Source organism: Meleagris gallopavo, chromosome 7 (assembly GCF_905368555.1).
Source record: "Meleagris gallopavo chromosome 7, MGAL_WU_HG_1.1, whole genome shotgun sequence".
In the NCBI taxonomy this organism is placed as follows: domain Eukaryota; kingdom Metazoa; phylum Chordata; class Aves; order Galliformes; family Phasianidae; genus Meleagris; species Meleagris gallopavo.
In genome coordinates, this window is record NC_139410.1 from 9356586 (window position 1) to 9375514 (window position 18929).

Below are 18929 nucleotides of genomic sequence, written 5' to 3' on the forward strand. Positions count from 1 at the left end.
AGTTCAAGGAATGACAGGGCAAGTAGAGGAAAGCAGAAAGGAAAGTAGAAAAAATATGTGAGAAAAGGACAAATGACAATAATTGTATTAAAACGTAGATCCTGATCCTAAAAGATATAGGAATTGCCACAGAATTAGATTCCAAGGACAAAATGACCCAGACTGGAGAACCTACACATCCAGACCTGCACCTCAGCTCCTCAGAAGCTGCATATTATACCAAAAAGAGTAGACCATACAATACATGAAGCCTTCCTGGCCAGGACAATATTTGACATTCTTCTGGTGTCCATGCAAGATCAAACATTGCATGTCCTCTCTGAGCCTTGAATTTGCGTGTGTGCACTGGTCTGTTTACACACACAGTTGGGTTATATGCACTCTTCCAACACTTGGAAAGTATATTTTGCCAGACAGTATGTACACATACGTGCATCCTGAGGTGTCCTAAAGTTGAGCCAAGAAACAGAGAACAGACCACAGCTATCCATGTTATTCATGCAGAATATTTTCTGGCACAAAAGCAGAACACACATTTCTCCTATTTTTTGCTGTTTTTTTTGTAAGTGGTAGCAGTTTTGTTTGTTTTACAAAACAAACACATGGCTTTAATTCTATCAGCATCCTAAATACTCATTTCAAGAACAGTATCATCATTCCCAGCATCTTGACAGAGCAGAAAGTTTGCATTAAAACTCTCCTGTTCACAGCAATTGCTTCAAAGGCAGTCATTGAAAATTGCAGTACAGTGTTTGGCCAAATTCTATGCTGGCACCATGGGTCATGCCAGGTACTGTTCCCACTTATCATGAAAGACTTCAAGTATCTGAGAAAGGAGCTAACGGTCTGCTCACGCTTTCTCAGAAAGTTTTCTGTAACTAAAGTGGAAAAAACATTCAGAAACTTCTGGGAGCTGCTTATAATGTTGGGTAGGCATAAGTGGTATGACATGCTGGAAATACAGGGCACTCACTGTGGAAGGAGTTAAAGGTTCTGTGAGAGTCTATCCAGGTAGCACGCCTACCAATCTGCCTTCCTATGATGCTGTTTACAAGTTTGCTATATAACGAAGATACATTCAAATTTATGGTTTTTTTTCCTCAAGCATATATGTTCCCAACATGTTTCATAAATGTCATCCTATTTGCAATGTGTCTCACATTTGCTCTCACAGTAATTCACCATTTATTTTCCTCTATTTTTTCCATTTCTGAAGTCTCTAGCAGCGCTGTCTACATTAGCTACCTGAAGAGAAGACTGAGAGGTCATTTGATTACCATACATAAGCACTTACTGAAAAGGAGATCTGGTAGCAAGACCTTTTCACCTTGCTGATAACAATGCAAAAGGATCTAGTGGCTAACAATTAATGCTAGATTAAATTCAACCTTGAAAAATTCCGCAATTTCCAAGCACTGACTGCAACTGAATGGTGAAGCAGTTTACCAGGAAAGATGAGGGCAAAAATGCAGGGCTTACCATCAGGCAGAACTTAATTTCATAACGTGCAATGAATGGAACAATTTATATAAAGTTTGTGAAAAGAGTGAAATTAACTTTTCTTTCTGGGGCCTGAATGTTTATTTCTGCAAGTCTCATCTTTGACTGGTTCTTTGTGAGCCACAGGGAGAAGGCGGTATCTCTTACAACCCAAATCATGTTCCTTGGTAATGTGTTTTGAGGTGACATATAGAGTGCTTTAAATAGATATCTAAAGAAGCACACATCACTTGGATGAAATAAAACAAATTGCCAGATCTGATGTAGGAATGGATTATCTCACCCAGTCAGATCTTTGTTTTGCATTTTTCTGTGTGATTTGGCTGGCGAGCAGGGAGCCGAATAAAGGATTACTTTATATTTCTCTATTGCCAAGACGAACTGAGAAACATGCTTCAATACAAGGACGATTTGGGATTTCATCTTCTTAAATATACTCTACTACGAAACACTATGAAGTCAGATTTCTTCATTTTGCTCAAATGTGGCCTATAATTCTTTGGTAACTTTTTTCAGGACAAGGACAACATCTTCCTTCATTGTGGCCAGAGTCTGCTGTAACACCACTGACGTTTACACCTCAAATACATGACTCAATTCTGAATAAAAACAGATTATGCAAAACTATTGCTCTGCACTAAGCCTCTGGCTGTAGCATTCATAAGAAAATAAGGGAAAAAGTCTGAGAGAATAAGGTTCAAAATGAAGCGCGCAATATCCTCTCAGCGCGTAATACCTTTTTATCAGAATCACATATGAAATTTAACTTTTGCTTTGTACTTCCCATCTCATCACTAGAGATCAATTATACCATATAAAATCTTTTTTTTACAATGAAAACTTACTTCTTATGAAACAGTGTTAAACTAAATTACTAAATCTGAATACTTAAACTAAAACCATCTTTTTTCCTGCAAAGTGCATCAGACCTAGTGTCCAAATGCCAAGGGTGCTTATTAAGCCATTTATTTCTCCTTTTGCAAAAGAAAATTATTTTTTGTAAATTCCTTCTCACAATTTCTTGCTCAGAAAACTATTATTAACATAAATGCTTGATAAAGACATTAAAATGCAAACATGTCTCTAGCAGATAATTAAACATACACGTTTTCCTAAACAGCTACTCACATGTAAATTTAAAGACAAGCCTAGTACAGTCACGCTGTTAGCACAAGTTCATACAGTTATCAGCTTTTCCTACATACCTAAGATGTGCCCTGAAGAAAAGAAGCATGACACAGTCCTCCCATATTTGAGCCAATGTTATATTGGGTTCTGGAGTAGGTGATCCTGAGAAGTTAAAATGCTAAATTCAGTTTTCAAAAATGAACACATTATATAGTGCACACTAAGCAAACAAATTGGCTATTACAGTCACATGCTGGATGAACTCCAACGTTTCTTTTCCATCTCCTTTTTATAACTAAATGCCTCTGAAGTCAACCAGGGAATTTAGTGAGGTCCGAACTTGCCTCTTTCAATCACAGCCAGTGATGAGAAATTTGTTAGACTGAACATTTCTAGATTAGAGTCAAGGATGTGTAACAATGTATTTACAGAACCAGAAATACATATACTCTATATTACTATTATATATTACACCAGGCTTTTCCCTAAGGTGATCCACTGTAGGTAGAAAACATGATTTTAAATACTACATACTGGATTCAATATATGGAATAGCTAAATGCACACATCAACGTACTTAAAATTTAAGAATCCAAGTCAAATACCATTGGCTTTGGTGTGACTGATTCTTGACCAAACGAAATACTGTATTCTCTGACAGTGACAATAGCAGATTCACAGTTTGGGAATATAAGACTTTTATTCAGTCTGCCTTTACATTAACATCCAAACACACTACTCTATATGAACAATATATTGTGCCTCTGTAACCAGAACCCATTTTCTCTGTTTTTGAAATAGAAAACTACTGTGCAATGCTGTTAGTCCACAAAACCATCATTTGAAATGAAGAAACATAAAACCAGAAGAAATAATAATAAGGAATTGCACTGCTTAATTATTTTTTGTCTATTAAATAAAATCGAAATCCCAGTAACAAAGAGTCCTGGAAACCCTTCAACAGATTAAATGGCAATTTAGCAAATAATTTCTAGCTGTGATTTACCTCCCTTTATACCTTCTTATTTAGAATATATATATTATATATATATATATATATATTATATATATATATATTATATATATATATATATATATATATATATATATATATATATATATATATAATATTCTTATTTAGAATAATATATTATTCTTTATACCCTAATTGACAAGACCTGACTTCCCACAGTGCTTGCTTTATGTATGTGTCTCACCTCCACAGGTCTACGAGCTAAGAAACAATAATAATTTTTTTTTAAATAGAAATGAAGCCCCAAAGTTACATCACTAGAGCCACCCAAAGGCTGAATTGCTTGCTTGTAAAACTAACAAAAAAGGAAAGCAAGATTTGTCAGCAAAGACAATTTGCAATACAACAATTCTCCCCTACCTCAGCATGAAAAGGTTTTCTTAAGTCATAATAGCACTGTAAGTGGGCAGGCTCATGAATACGAGTACAAATATTCCTACTAATCTTCCTTCCCAGCAGAGTAGCTACTGATTTTTTGCTGAGTCAGTTTACCTTATAAACTGACCTCATACAGTTTTTCCTCATAAAACTTTTTGCTTATTCTGAATCACTTCATAAAGCAATCACATTGAACTGTATAAAGCATTTAAAAAACTTCTCTCAGTGAATCCAGAGGCATTTTAAGAAGCCTGACATTTCTTCTGGAAAAGAATAATATTTATTGAAACAAAATATTGTATTTAATTGCCCATAAAACATTACAGGGGAGGAACTACAGATGTATTACTTAGTTGGACTAAAAATTCCCACAGTGTGATTCTACCTACAGCTCTGCCCTTCTGCAGGTCATGATGAGTCACTGTTTTCTGGAAGAGCAGCCATTGTACCACCTGCAAATTGTCAGTGGGCTGAAATGTGATTCAGTTATCCAAACCTTTTGTCTACCAGGAAAGTCTTGCCTTACGCAGAACGACTGCCGGAATGCACTGATATAAAAAGGTATTTCCAATGCAAATATCATTTAGCCTCCACACTGAAAGTAAAGCGTAAATATTTGTTTGGGGATTTTTAAAAGGTGGTGTTGGGGAACCAACAATCCCACTGATTTTCAGTTACATTCTGCCTCCTCCTTCTTCCCCTCAGCCTTCTCAGTTTTCCTCTAAGAACTGGTCACGAGCACAACCATAGGTTTAGTACATCCTTGAAATCTTAAGCACATGGGCTATCATGAGCAACCTAATAAGAGAAAACATCAAGGGTGTCTAGCATGTCTGAAGCATCACCCACCATTCTCGTATCTTCAAAATTTTCAGGCCATCTAATTATCCTCTGGAAATCACAGGACAACACAACAACAGTCATTAAGTTCAGATACAATAACTATAAAACATTGTAAACTTGCCCTGTAACTTTCAGTGTTCTCACTCTGACAACAATATCAATTCCACAACCGGACACAAGTCAGAAATTCAGCAATCAGCAAAAAGCAAGAGTTGTCTGTCCTGTCCTAGCATCTGCCCTATGAAGAGGCAGTATATATGTGTGTGTGTGTGTGTGCGTGTGTATGCACATAAATTGAAAAATATATGTTGAATGATCTAATACCAGCTTCATTAATCTTAATAAGCAGAGATCAAGTAAATAGATAGAAGAGGAGGAACTAAAATGCACCAGCAGCACAATTACATTAATCTTTCTCCCAGATACATCTCTCACAAATACAGAGGTAAACTCAGTCTGCAAGCAAGAAAAGGAAATTACTGGTATCAGTTACAGCCCTATGGTCTCAAAGAACACCCTCTCTCAGGTACCTGATTAGCCTACTGGTAGGAAATTGATCTAACTAGTCAAAGTCACAGCTGTTATTTTCAAAGTGTATTTAGTTTCAGACATTGGTGCTGTCGTCTCAAGTTGGAAAAAAGAATTTCCATGCTTAAAAGCCCATTTGTCCCCCCTCACCCTCCCCCAAGTCATATCAGCTCACAGTCTAAGCTATATATTTCCACTATCACTCCCAAATCTTGCCCCACTGGTGAACTGTTCTGAAGCATTTACAAGTGTTGTTACAATGGAATTCACACATTTTTGGTTCCCACAATACTTTATGACAAGTTAGTTATGCTTTCTTTTCCTTAAGCTTGTTTCATGGTCATTTTGCTAGATGCCTCCTAGCTTTTACATTATCTGAAATAATAAAAGAAAATTTCTATTGTTTCCCCACTTTTTTTCGTGATTCTACAGACATCTGTACTATTCTTCTCATTATTATTTTTCCATAATAAAGAAGTCTATTCAGTTTTCTTCCTCTCCCCCTTAAACAGCATAGGAAGAACAAAGTAAGATACTGTAGCATAGTTACAAGTTTCAAAATAATATTATCTCAAAGACTCTTCCTGAACCACAACAGCAGTCACATCACCAAAATAATGGCAGTTTCCCTTTCAAAGTTAAGCAATAAGGTACATGTTATTAAAAACAGCTTTCATTCCAGGATCTTACTGAAAACCAACTAAGTCACATGGATTCACTAAGCTTTGCAAAAAACTTAATCTTGCTTTAATTCCTACCCTTTTTAACAATCCCAATGCTTTTACGTTGTTTTTGTTAGTCTTTCATGAATCAATCCATTTTATTGAACTTCATTTTCAAAATTCCCTTCCACCGATTCATTTATCTTCTTTTAGATTTTCCAGGTCCTAACTACATCGCACACACCCCCACCCCATCAGCTCTTTTCTACCACCCACAAGCAAAGGGGTGCTGAGTCACTCAGCCGGCTCCTGTAGTACAGTGGTTGCACTTCAAGGCCCCTCATGACCACTCACATGCTAGAAGAAAACTGCTTCGGAGCTCTCCTTTCTACCTGCAGTCTCTCACTATCTCTGCTCTCAGCTGAACACTTAACGCTTGCAAAGGGAAGGTGAAAAGTCAGAAAAAATCTGGCAGGTGGAATTTTTCTTTATCAAAAGTAAGCAGAAGTTTCAAGTCCATCTTGGATCACCTTCAGCATGCAGTGCAGCTTATCTGAAAACCAACTAACTGACCAAACTGAAGATGCCCAAGGTAGTTGAGAAAGAACCCTTTCATAAAGCACTAGGAGTGTGCACGTGGACAACAAGGTGTTTCAGCTGATGTGCAGCCACTTTCAGACATGGGTCAGTGATTTCCCGGAAATGCCCAATTGCCTGCCTGTACTTATACCAACTTCTTGGAACAGTAGGCATTTCCTCTCCACAGTTCAGTAGTGGCAAAGAAAGAAAACTGGGAAGAAAAAAGTAGTAACTGTATAGCAACTAGCAGGCAGCCTATTTTAATGCAACTGTTAATTTGATATTTTGCAGCTATTTTGATCACAATAGGAAAAAAAAAAAAAAAAAGGAAAAACACAATCCTTGATAATAGTACCAAGAAACTCACCCTCTAACTGCATCCATGCCAGTTCTGACATTTCCTTCTTTTATCTAGTATTTATTTTACTTCCTGTATCTTACATCTCATGCTGAAATGCAAGGCATTTATACAGGGTAATCTGCCTTTCACCATAGCACATTTTACAGTCACAGACTGCTGGTTTATACCAGTAATGGATGCACATCCAACACACAGTTTATGTAACTCCCAGCATCTCTTCCAGACAAAATTAAGGGTAAATACTTAATTGCCTTTTTACATGCATTTTTGTTTTCCTCCTCCTTCCATAAAACAAAGATTTCTTCTGAATGCGTTAGTATCAGTGAAAACAAGCTGTTAATTGGCTGCAGAGTGAAACTGTACAGCAACGAGCGTTAAATACCAAGATGTAACAAATATTTACAATGAAACTGTGACTTGCATCTTAGATTTTGAAAGAATCTGTTCATATCCCATGAAACTGCTTGTTAAATTCCACAGATTCCCAGAAGAAAGAATACGGGTATTCTAGTTTTACAGTCTGATTTTTCCTGTGAATTATATACCTGGTATGTTATTTTGCAGGGTAAAACAGTTGCAGATCATTAGGTATTACCAGTGCCAAATTCTCACCAAGTTCAACAGAAATTTCCCATGGCTTACAAATTTATGTTTCAGATAAAACAAGCACAGTGAAAGTGCAGTGAATAAATCCAGACAGACTGAATAAACAAAGGAGACTGATAGAAGCTAATGACTGGAAACCCTTATACATTTACTTCCTAAATAGGTCTCCCTGAGCAGCTGCCCTAAAAGATTATCAGATACGAAAGCCAAAAGCATTTGATTTGGGTCAAAATTCAGAATTTTAGACAAAAGCATATTTCAGTAGGTTCAGTAATGACAGCCTTTAGCCCATCTAAAATTTCTAAGTGTTGTTGAAGATCATAAATATTCAAAGCTAATAAAAAAGCGGAAGTACAAATCAGTTTCAGGCAGAGGGATGATATTTTCCCCAAAATCTCAAGTAAATAGAATTACCTGTGTCAAGCTGTTCAATGAGCACATGTTCTAAAGCATCATTGTCCTGACAGAAAAGTGCCTTCATTATTTCGGAGTCTTAGAAGCATCACCAGCATGCAGCAACTATTTCTGCAACACTTTGCAATCTGCAATCTGCATAAGAACAAATGTATCACTGATGTTTACTTATTACTCACAGCCCTTGCTTCTGATAAAATTACTTTTTAAAAACTAATAAAGCATCACAGGAGTACTTCCAGAGTGGTGATCTGAAATCATTGTATGCAAGAAGCATTTTTACAACCTTATAAATTCGTTCTCAGCTCATAAATGGCTTTTACAATGTCATGTTTTTGCTAAAAAAAAATAAATAAATATATGTATCTTAACCTAAAATTGGTATGATGTGCGTGGGCTGTATTTTTAACTCTCTGAAGACACTAAAAAAACCCCATGAATTAATCTTAATCTCCTATGGCTCAGCTCTCTGAAAAAGCCGTAACATGCCAACCAATAAAAACTTATACACACCTGCACCAACTGACACGTAAATTGATCCCAGTCATTCCTTGCTCCATCTGCCTTGTTGCATATTTTGAAAGAGAGCATCGCTTTTTTCATTTGTGGAAGAGATGGAAAAAAGCTCAAGTGAACATTCCTCCTTATTGCTAACGCACTAGACTTGTTGGAGGTGAAAGCAGAAGCTACCATGTGCCATCCTTTTCTGATGCATGGGAGCTTCTCTGACAAGAATGTATTTCTCGTTTCTCACAAAGGATATTTTTCAGAGAAGTGAGAGCTCTGGTAGAGTTCAGCAACTGACTGAAAAGGTGACCATGTCACCTGCTAAGGACCAGCTGAATCCTCACCGCATGCCTCACTTTATAGCCACAATCCTCAATGCTAGAAAATGCCTATTAAAAAAAAATATTAAGGACATTCAAACTTCAGGCATCCATCCTCACTAAACAAAAGAACAGCCAAGACTGTGAGAATGGATGTGTAAGCAGAGAACTGCAGAAGTCCAAAATCACTGAAGGCCTGGGGAGGTGCTACAGTGATGAGAACTGCAGTGAACCCAAGGTCAAAAAAAATAAAGAATGTGAATGAGTGAGAAACTGAGAGTGAGGGGAAAAAAAAAAAAAAAAAAATCAGTGAAGAAAGGAAATCAGAAGAAAAAGTATTCTGAGATAATAAGAATGATAAGATAGGAAAGTTTCATAATAAGTAAAAGAAAACCACATTTTCACTTTGGGTGAAAATGAAGCAGTACCAGCTAACTGCAGCCCAGGACAGTTACACTCTAGAGATCACAATATTTAATTCCCAATACCTAACAACAAGAAGAATCAAAGATACATGCACTGTAGACACAATGCTTTTCAACTTTTAAGTGAAAAGCTATAGAAAATGCAAAATATAATCATATGCATATAATGAGACAAAATGCCTTTAATCAAGTCCAGTTGGACGAAACTCTGGAGTTTTGCAAAGGTAGTACATGAAATCATACAAACAGCTAATGAAGAAACCATTTCATAGGAAACTTGGAAAGTAAAATATTCACACTGGAAAGTTTTTTTCTCATACACAGCAAATTTGAACATAACATCTAATATTTTTGCTATTTTTCTAGTAAAGTACATTTTACAGTATTCTTAAACTTGCATTACACAGATTGAAGGAAAAACTGATCAGATGCATTGAACAAAGCAGACTATATTCATTTAATCCACTTAAACTACATTTGGCCTGCTTTTTCAAGAATAGCCCAATTAAGAGCTATGCCCATTTACATTATCTCTAACAGGCTTACAGCTCTTTCCTTCTTTAGTAAACCTCAGTAAGTTTAGAAGCACTGAAAAAAACAAAACCAAACCACCACAGTAGCGTTATATTTAAATCATTAAGTATCGAACTCATTGAGAAAACTCATTTCTTTTCTACAGAATACAAATCCTCTTTAATTTCTCCTCCCTTAGAAGACACCACATCTAGACTTCAACGCCCTTTATTGGATTCAGGTTATCAGCCTGAAAGTAAGTGATAATTAATCAGGTTTACAATTAAAATGTATTTTGGATAGAGGAGGAACCAAGATATGTCATGCACAACAGCAGGAAGATCAGAATCAGTTGTAGCAACACTGAGATTCTAACCTCCTTGACCCTACTGTTCTCAACATGGAGGCAGAGAGTGACTTCACAACCGATTCTGTATTAACCTGGAACGATTATAATACCGATTTTTCAGGGAGCTACTTACATGAGTAGGCATTCATTAATTGATGTTAGAGTCGTGGACGCAGATCAAAATAATTATTTGACAAATAAGGCTTGCTACAGCCTATCTCATGCCATGAAACATATTCAGTAGAAAGCTAAACTTTCTACATTTTCAACACTGCCATGTTTTCCAAACAACACATGATCAGCAAAGAGACTAAGTCAATATGTTTTTCCTCTAGAAAGGAAGTTCAGATATATTACTTGTTCCAGGATTTTCTTATATCTTAAGTATTCAGAATACTGAATTCCTCATAATTCACACTTACAACTATTATTTCTATATTATTTCACATATCAATATATATTTTTACATATATATGTATATATATATAAAAAAATCAATACATTTTTAGTCAAAAAAGGCAGTTTAATGTACAGTCAGCCACCATTTATGCATTAATAAAGGGATGTAATATCAAAAATTTCAAAAATCACATAAATCTCTCAGAAATGTTTCTGTGTTTTAGAAGCTGAGACAAAACCAAAAATTATCCAGAGAAAGATTTGAGGAAAAGTATCTCTATTTCTCCAGATTGAATAATTGAGTTTGTGGTTTTATTCCCCACAGCAGTCTCACTTTTTTTAGGTGGATCTCCCCTTTTTTTAGGTGGATCTTTACTAAAGTATTGGAAAGAAAATTACTTATTTGGTAAAAGCAGTAACACAAACTTTGGAAAGGAGACACAGCAAGAGGCACAAAAGCTGAGGATTAGGTTTTCTTCAAAGAAAATAGACTATCATTGTAAACTGAGAAAAGCATAAAGCAAGCCTTAAGAGAGGTACACATCTCTGGACTTCACATTCTTACAACCTTAGCAGCTGTTTCAGTCGGTGTTTTTCCTATCACAATGAGGCAAACATGCCAAAATCAATCAAGACAAATAAAACTAAAGGAATCTTTGGAGTGCATCTAAACCAAAGATTTTTCCCTATTAATAGGCATAAATGTGAGATTTCTAGCTATATGTCTTTGCATACAGTCAGTATTAATATCAGTCTTAACAGAAAATCAAATAACACAAAACCAAAAAATTCTTTCAAAACAGTGAATCAGTTTCAAAAATTATATAATCATAGAATGGCTTAGGCTGGAAGACAGCATAAAACTCATCCAGTTCCAACCCCCTGCCATGGGCTGATTGCCACCCACTGGGTCAGTCTGAGTAGCATCCCATCCAACCTGGCCATGAAAGCCTCCAGGGATGGCATCCACAGCTCCTCTGGGCAGCCCTACTGCCATCATTATGAAGAATTTCTTCTAAAAGCCAAAGGATTTCATTTGGAATGAATGTGTTCTAGCCTGCAAGGCAAAACTAATGTGAAACCAACCTCGATACAGTTAAGCAAAAAGAACCACCCAAATTAAACTTAGTAAAATAAAGGAAAAAATTTTAATCAGCATTAGTCCACCTCTTAGAATCTCAACCTTATTATTAGGCCTAGATAAATGAACACCAGAAAAATAAGTTTTCCAGAAATTGCTGTACTTGGTGCATTTAATACAGTGTCCAAGGGGGAAACAAATGTACATACACACACATGTATATATATAAGTTAAATACATTCAGCTATTCTGTGCAACTGAACCAGTGACATTTAAACTATGCTAAGAACTGGAAATTCTAATAGTTCTGGGGAACTCTAAGGAGTGTGACAATTTACACCTTCTGAGAAGCAGCACCACTGTGTTTGCAATGGCACCCCACATTAACCAAGTTTTATAATGAAAAATATGAACCTGTCACACTTAGCAGCCCAACAATACACACACTTAACCAGCTTCAGAACAGGTCTGTAATACACACTTATCTAAGTTAATGTAATGTCTCTAGATGTTGAGCGAGGTCTAAATTATGTTTTTCAAGAAGATCTAAAATTTTAAGGAACTTAAAACACTTTTTAGAAAATGAAACAGAAGTGGCATCACAGCTACAGACAGATATTACCAGGTGAGCATTTGAGACAAACAAATAATGTAAAACAACTATGAACTCTGACATTTATTCTAGTTCTGATACTTTGCTACACAGGCTTACAAGCATTTTTGCAAATGGACATCACTCGGCAAGACACAGAATCATGGAGTTGCTCAGGTTGGAAAAGATCTTAAAGATCATCAAGTCCCACCACAACCTAACCATACTGCCCTAACTCTAACAACCCTCCGCTAAATCATGTCTCTGAGCACCACATCCAAGTGGTTTTTAAACACATCCAGGGATGGTGACTCAACCACCTCCCTGGGGAGCCTGTTCCAGTGCTCAACAACCTTTTCTGTAAAGAAGTTTCTCCTGATATCCAACCTAAACTTAACCTTGGTGCAACTTGAGACCGCTTACCCTTGTCCTGTCACCTGCCACCAGTGAGAAAAGAAACTGTGAAGCTATTTGTTCTGTGAGACAATGTATACACGTGTGAATGTATATTTACATACATATGTATATAGTCCCCAGTCTGTGGCTTTCCCTGAGTCATGCCTGGTTTGGCCCTGCTGACCCTGGCCAAAAGCTCAGCAGGCAGCCACTGATGAGCACAGAGCTGTGATGGCAGGCAGGACCGAGGTGAGGCTGTGAGCCTGCTCAGACAGCCAGTACCAGCACAGCCTGACTTACCCCCAGTTTAAATGTCTCACAGAGCCCACCACAGCTAGGTTCATAACTTCCCTATCCAGTACAAATACGTGGGAAATTATTTCTTTGATGACAATATTTATGTTCATGTAGACGATGTAGACATCTTTATTAGAGCAATCAGTCAGAAGCATAAATAATAGTTTTTATGTGGCTCTGGTTACATTTTAAAGAGATGATGAGTTCACAATCTCCACTCTGTTATTTCTTGTGAGAGAAATAACTATTTTCCCCAACTACAAGCTTGAAAAAGAGATTCAGATCAGTAGTGCTGCAGAAGAATAACACGATCAACCAAGCAGAATAACTCATTTTAAAATAAATTTTAAATAAAGAAAATATGCAGCTCAGCATGTGTTGCTTTTGAAGTTGAAACACTACAGCTTAGAACCATGAATTTCACACTCTGAGGGAACAAAGAAGCACATAAAGATGGGAATAAATTTTTGTGACAAACACGATCCAAAGGGAGTCACAGCTCCTAAAACCTTTTGCTGCTATTTTTACCAATACTCAGCATCTCTGACATCTAACTCAGTAAAGCCCTCAATACGGGCATCTAACAAATGATCACCTGTGGGGCTGATTCCAAGCAGGATTCTCATGGATCTCCCAGCTGGTCTGCCCTGTGACCACAGGCAGCCGTGGCTTTGGCTGCTGCATTCACTCCTGGCAAACCTCTTTCTTACCATGGTTCCTCCCTCTGACAGAAATCAGTCAATCCATTTTATTTTATTTTTTAAGATTCTATTTGCCGTTCCTGGAGGAAAGTGAATTTTACTGTTGGATACTTCAGACTCATCTAATTATGATACCAGCCTCCAAGGAATTTTTAAACTAATGACAGTGTATTTGTCAAGCACAGAAACTTTTAATCTGATTTTCAGGTGGATCCTAGCCAATGGATCCTGGCCACCACAGCACTTAACAAAACGCATCTGACTGTCTTCCATGCAATATTTAGGTGGGCTCATCACGTAAACTTTAATTGTTGCCTCACATCTTTCTCTGGTGGTCAATATGAGGTGCAAAGACACACCAACAGTATTATTAAACTTCTTGTGACTAGAAGTGCAAAGTCAAAGTATATATGTGTACATGAAACTTCTCAGAGAAACAGAGGCATGCACCTTATGAAATCGGAACTAGAAAATCTGAACTATCCAAATAACTCCACAGGTTTTCTGCTCATCTCCTGACTTGCTGTACAGCAGTACAAACAAACATGAGCTCAACAACTGTTTCAACATTCTGTTCATTATTTACAAGGGCTTTTTCAGATTATTTCCAATGTTAATACAAAGAATAAAAATCCAAGCTACTAATTATGACACAGTGACTTACTATACTGCCCCCTCCATCTACCAAGCCAACCACTCAAACCACCACCAAGCCTCCACCTTTTGGTATTTCCCCAGTAATTCTAACAGACAAAGCGCACCATTTTCACCACTAATTAAGGCTTAACTACACTGGTCAGATCCTTTGGACAAAGAATGCACGATTCAGAGGGCTCACATCCCAATTGCAAATTAATTTCAATTATTACAATACCAGCCCTCTTCAAACATAAAAATAATAATAATAATTAAAAAAAGCTGTGACAAAACTGTAAATGTAACAAGACAAAAATGATTAGGATAGTAATCATAACCATCTACATCCAAATTGGATTTCTCTCCAATACTCTATTAGTGTATCATGGTAAAAATCAACATCTCTCCCCACGTAAGACAGAAAGATATGAAGACAATAACCAGCCATTTGCCTGGGAATCTAAATTCATACACCCTGTCTGGGGAACTTCAAAGCCTAATTTCAACATTATCAAAACAAATAATAGGATTCCAAAACGCTGGAGGGAATGACTGAAACACGTTCAAGGAACATTTGGATGTTGTGTTGAGGGACATGGTTTAGCGAGAACTATTGGTGACGGTTGGATGGTTGGACTGGATGCTTTGTAGGCCTTTTCGAATCTTGGTGTTTCTGTGATTCTACGTACATTTGCAGCACAAGTGAGTACATCTCAAATTAAGAGTCCAGAATTCACAACCTGTCTGCAGACCTCAACAGGAAGTTTTACCAAGATGCTCAGAAGAGAGCAAGCTACTGTGCTACCCTCAACATATCACCTGTATACTTCTAATACATGTGATTCTTAGAAAGTGTTACTTCAACTCTTCTATGAATACAACAACATTGTAGTATCATGGGAGCCTGCTTGCCTTACACACATTCCAGAAGGGAGGCCCAATTCCATTCAAAACTGGATTTCTACAAAACGAAGTTAGCAGTCCAGGCACCTTTCAGTCTCCATACCCCAATCACAATCACCCAGTGCTCTAGATATCAAAAAGCCATCATTGCCAAGGGTGGTAGAACACCTGAGGACAAGAGCCAATGATCTCAACCCACACAGAGGTGTCCCAGCAGCACTTGTCCATGCTACATGAAGCTTTATCACTGCTTTTATTCTAACAGCTGCAGAAACAGGCATCTTCAACCTTTTTCTTAACATCACTGACCTTCCAACTGTCCACAAACAAGATGCCACAGTAGAACATCACAGAGACCTCCTATCACTTTCTGTATAAAACGTATCCTATGTATTCAATATCAGCAGAAAGGAGCTAGAGCTTTCCTGAAGACATTAAACTCAAATATAAATTTATAATAAGAATAGCTGATCACATTCTTCTCAGCCTGCAAGAGCCCAGGTATGGTTAGACAAATACCTCGGGTCATTAGCACCAGAGTGCCAACACACAGGCTTATTTCCAGTTCTTGTGAAAGCATCTGTATTTTTGAACAGCAGCTAGAATTGAAAGGAAGCATGAGGTTTGTTCCTTTCATACGCAACAGTACATCTCTCCTTTTAGTACATCTCTCTTCCTCCAGGAGGAGGACTTCTACAAAAAAAATGTTCAATTTGCCTACCCATCAGCCTTCTTTGAAAAACCGTATGACAACACATGTTTATTTATCCATATTTCCACCTGTGGGACCACAAAATTAATACTCTTCCTGACAGTAACTTTGCTCCAGCCTCTCTACCTTCAGAACATCACTGGAAGATCAGCAGTGGGCAATATAAAAACAGGCTGAGCATGCTATGCATGATGGTACCAGGACACCAACAACATCACCCTATACCATGAAAAGCAGCACATCTGGCTGTTTTCTTGAATGTAGGGTTTGAGCATACCAATTAATTTTAAGCACTTATTTACATCTCATTACAATGATTAAGAAATGCTACACAAACAGGTATTTTGTCACTATCTCCTTATGTTAGTATCCAATAGTCAATGGAACAAAAGCTATACCCTAAGCATCCTGTTTCTGCCTGAAGTTTTTGAAAAAATAAAAAAAAAAATCCCGAATTGAATTTAAAAAAATTGGAAAATAAATTATACTTCATAATTCAATAATACAATAAGCTCATTCAGTCCCATACTCAGAAAACCCCCTCTATTTTGTGGTGTACTGGAGCTTTAGTTGCAGTTTAAAGCATACTGGCACATAAAAATACAAACACACTCCTGTTAATTCTTACAGTTACACACTATGAAGTGGGCAAATAAAAATTTATTCCACTTCTTCTCAGGAAATTTGATAAAACAGTATATTGTTCTGGCTGGCAGCTACTATTAACATTATAAGGTTCCTTAAAGGCACAATACTGTGAATTTAACAGGTTTGAAAAAGCACTAGAAGTGTAAAATACAGCATTGGGAAACTGACCTTAAAACCAAACAGCAAGATAACAAAGTAAGTCTTTGAGGAAGGCAGAGGGTCCTTTAAAGAAAGGCAAACCAACTCTACAGAGCCTGCAAGACCGACAGCAATGCTCAAACCCACAGCTGGTGCAGTGAGGTTGTTTGTAAAGCCAGGTGAGCAGCAACTGAATGCTTCTCAGCTACAGCTCTGAGAAATTAAACTGCTTCCATGCACAGAGCTAAAAATGGTCCCCAGATCATTTTTATATTATGAACTGCATGCAACTTCAGAGTCCATATTTAAATTTCAGCACAAGATATAAATAAGGTAAGATGTATAAATAGGTACACGCACACAGAATAACATCCAGCATCCATTGTGGTATTTCCAGCTTTCCTGAAAGCATCTGTATTTTTGAACAGCAGCTAGAATTGAAAGGAAGCATGAGGTTTGTTCCTTTCATATGCTAATAATGACATCATACCATGTGGCTGGATGCTGCCACCACGCACCTTCCTCACATCATCTTCTTCACCTACAAGGAAGTCTTTTCCAAAGGAGTGGAAGAACTGGAGAAACTAAGGAGGCAGCCCTGGTATTGGTGACGTGCAGCACGGTCCGGGCCCAGCTGGGATCATGAGTACCAGAGAACGAGCGCTGAACCCCTCATAAACATTCCAATGCAACGCTGTGTAGTGTAATGACTTTGCCACTGAGCACCCTCCAAAAATGGAAGGATGTTATAAACGCATTCTGCATGCTCCCGACATCTCTTCAGCAACAAATCATGAAAAATTAAATTATGTAACCCTTATTGTCCATAGACGACACATTGTGCATATTTTGACACCACACGGACTCAAAATGATTTTTCTGTTTGTTCTTTTTGCAATACCCTCGAAGGTTAGGAGAAAAAGAACAAACAACGTGCTAAGAAAAAAAAAAAAACATCTCCACCATACGCCAACAAACAATGCAGAAAAAAAGCCAGAGTGAGAGCATAAGCCTATCTTCCCCTACTGTCGTTGTGCAGTACGTTTTGTACGGGAGAACAGGAAGGAACGGCAACATCCCCTGCTCTGAAACCACCACGCCTCAGACCTGCAGTGCTCCTTCTTCCCCACCGCGGACGCCGCTAAGAAGAACAGCCTTACGCACGCATAAAGACACCAAACAAACAGCGAGGAGAAAACGAGCGAGGGAACCCATCGCAGGACGCGGAGCGCCCGCGGCATTCTTCCCGGGGGGAGCGAGTTACAAAGAGCCGGCGCCGAAAGGCGAGCCCGGCGGGGCTGCGCAGCACCCGGCCGCCCGCTCCTCCCGCTCGGAGGGCACGCAGCGCGCAGGCCGCGGGCCCCGCACCTGCCCGGCCCCCGGGGGAAACCCCGCTGCGGCCCGGCTCCTGGCGCCCACTCACCTCGACGCGGCGAGCACTGCGGCTCCGCTGCCCGCGCCCCGCGGAAAGAGGGCGGCTCCCGGCGGCGGCCCGAGTCACCCCGTCCTTGCGGCAGGCGGCTCCCGCCCGCGGCGGCGGCCCCTCCGCGCCCACGGCGGGGCTGGCGCCTCCCCGCGCAGGGGCGCGCACCGCCCCCCCGGCGGCAGGGCCGGGACCGGGCCGCCCCACGCCGGCCTCCGCCTTCGCGCCGGCCCCTTCCTCGCCGTCGCCGGTGGGCGGGGGACGACGGGCGGGCCGGGCCGGAGTCTGTGGCGCGGCGGGGCCCAGCGGGAACGGCGGTGGTGCCGGGGAGAAACGCCCCGAGGGGTAGCGCTGCAGCTGCTACGTTGTTACCGCGATTTGCTTACGAGCTAGTGCCGTTAGCACGCCCATTACTTTCTCTCTTCTTCAATCCTCGTACAGTTATTAGCGCTAACAGTTATCGGGGTCATCGACGCGAATGAGAGCCATCCCTCATCCCCGTTTCCACTTCAATTATCCTGGCTATCTGAAAGCAGCTTGGTGCGATCAGCTCTACACCTCGCGTTACTCATCTATTTACCGCGTCTTAGACCATCACGGGGACCTTCCTGAGCTGACTCCCGTAGGAAAAAGCGGTTACAAAAACATAAAAGGAATGAAAACTTAAGGCACGCACCGTCATATCCGAGGACCAGTGCCGCAAAACACTGCAGAACAGCCCAACAGAATCGTGGCAATGCTGATGAAAAGAAACACGGGCACGCACAGACTTACAGCTCCGTGCCTCGGGTCCTAACAAACCTCCCGCTTTGCTCTCTTTGCTCAGTCTTAGGAGAGCAAAATCTTGCCACAAGCAC

General features: G+C 39.2%; 1 protein-coding gene across 2 annotated transcripts in view; it reads right to left on the reverse strand.

Moving 5' to 3' along the window:
- HECW2 (HECT, C2 and WW domain containing E3 ubiquitin protein ligase 2) overlaps positions 1-18223 on the reverse strand; it is a 149950-nt gene extending 131727 nt beyond the window's left edge. The window contains exons 1-2 of one of the 2 annotated variants that reach the window (XM_085227671.1): positions 18073-18208; positions 2706-2790 (exon numbers count right to left, since the gene is read on the reverse strand). The gene's annotated coding sequence lies outside the window, so the exon portion shown is untranslated. Of the gene's footprint in view, positions 1-2705; positions 2791-18072 lie in introns of both variants that reach the window. The other variant, XM_085227670.1, reaches the window with a different exon arrangement.
- Between the last annotated feature and the right edge of the window lie 706 nt (positions 18224-18929).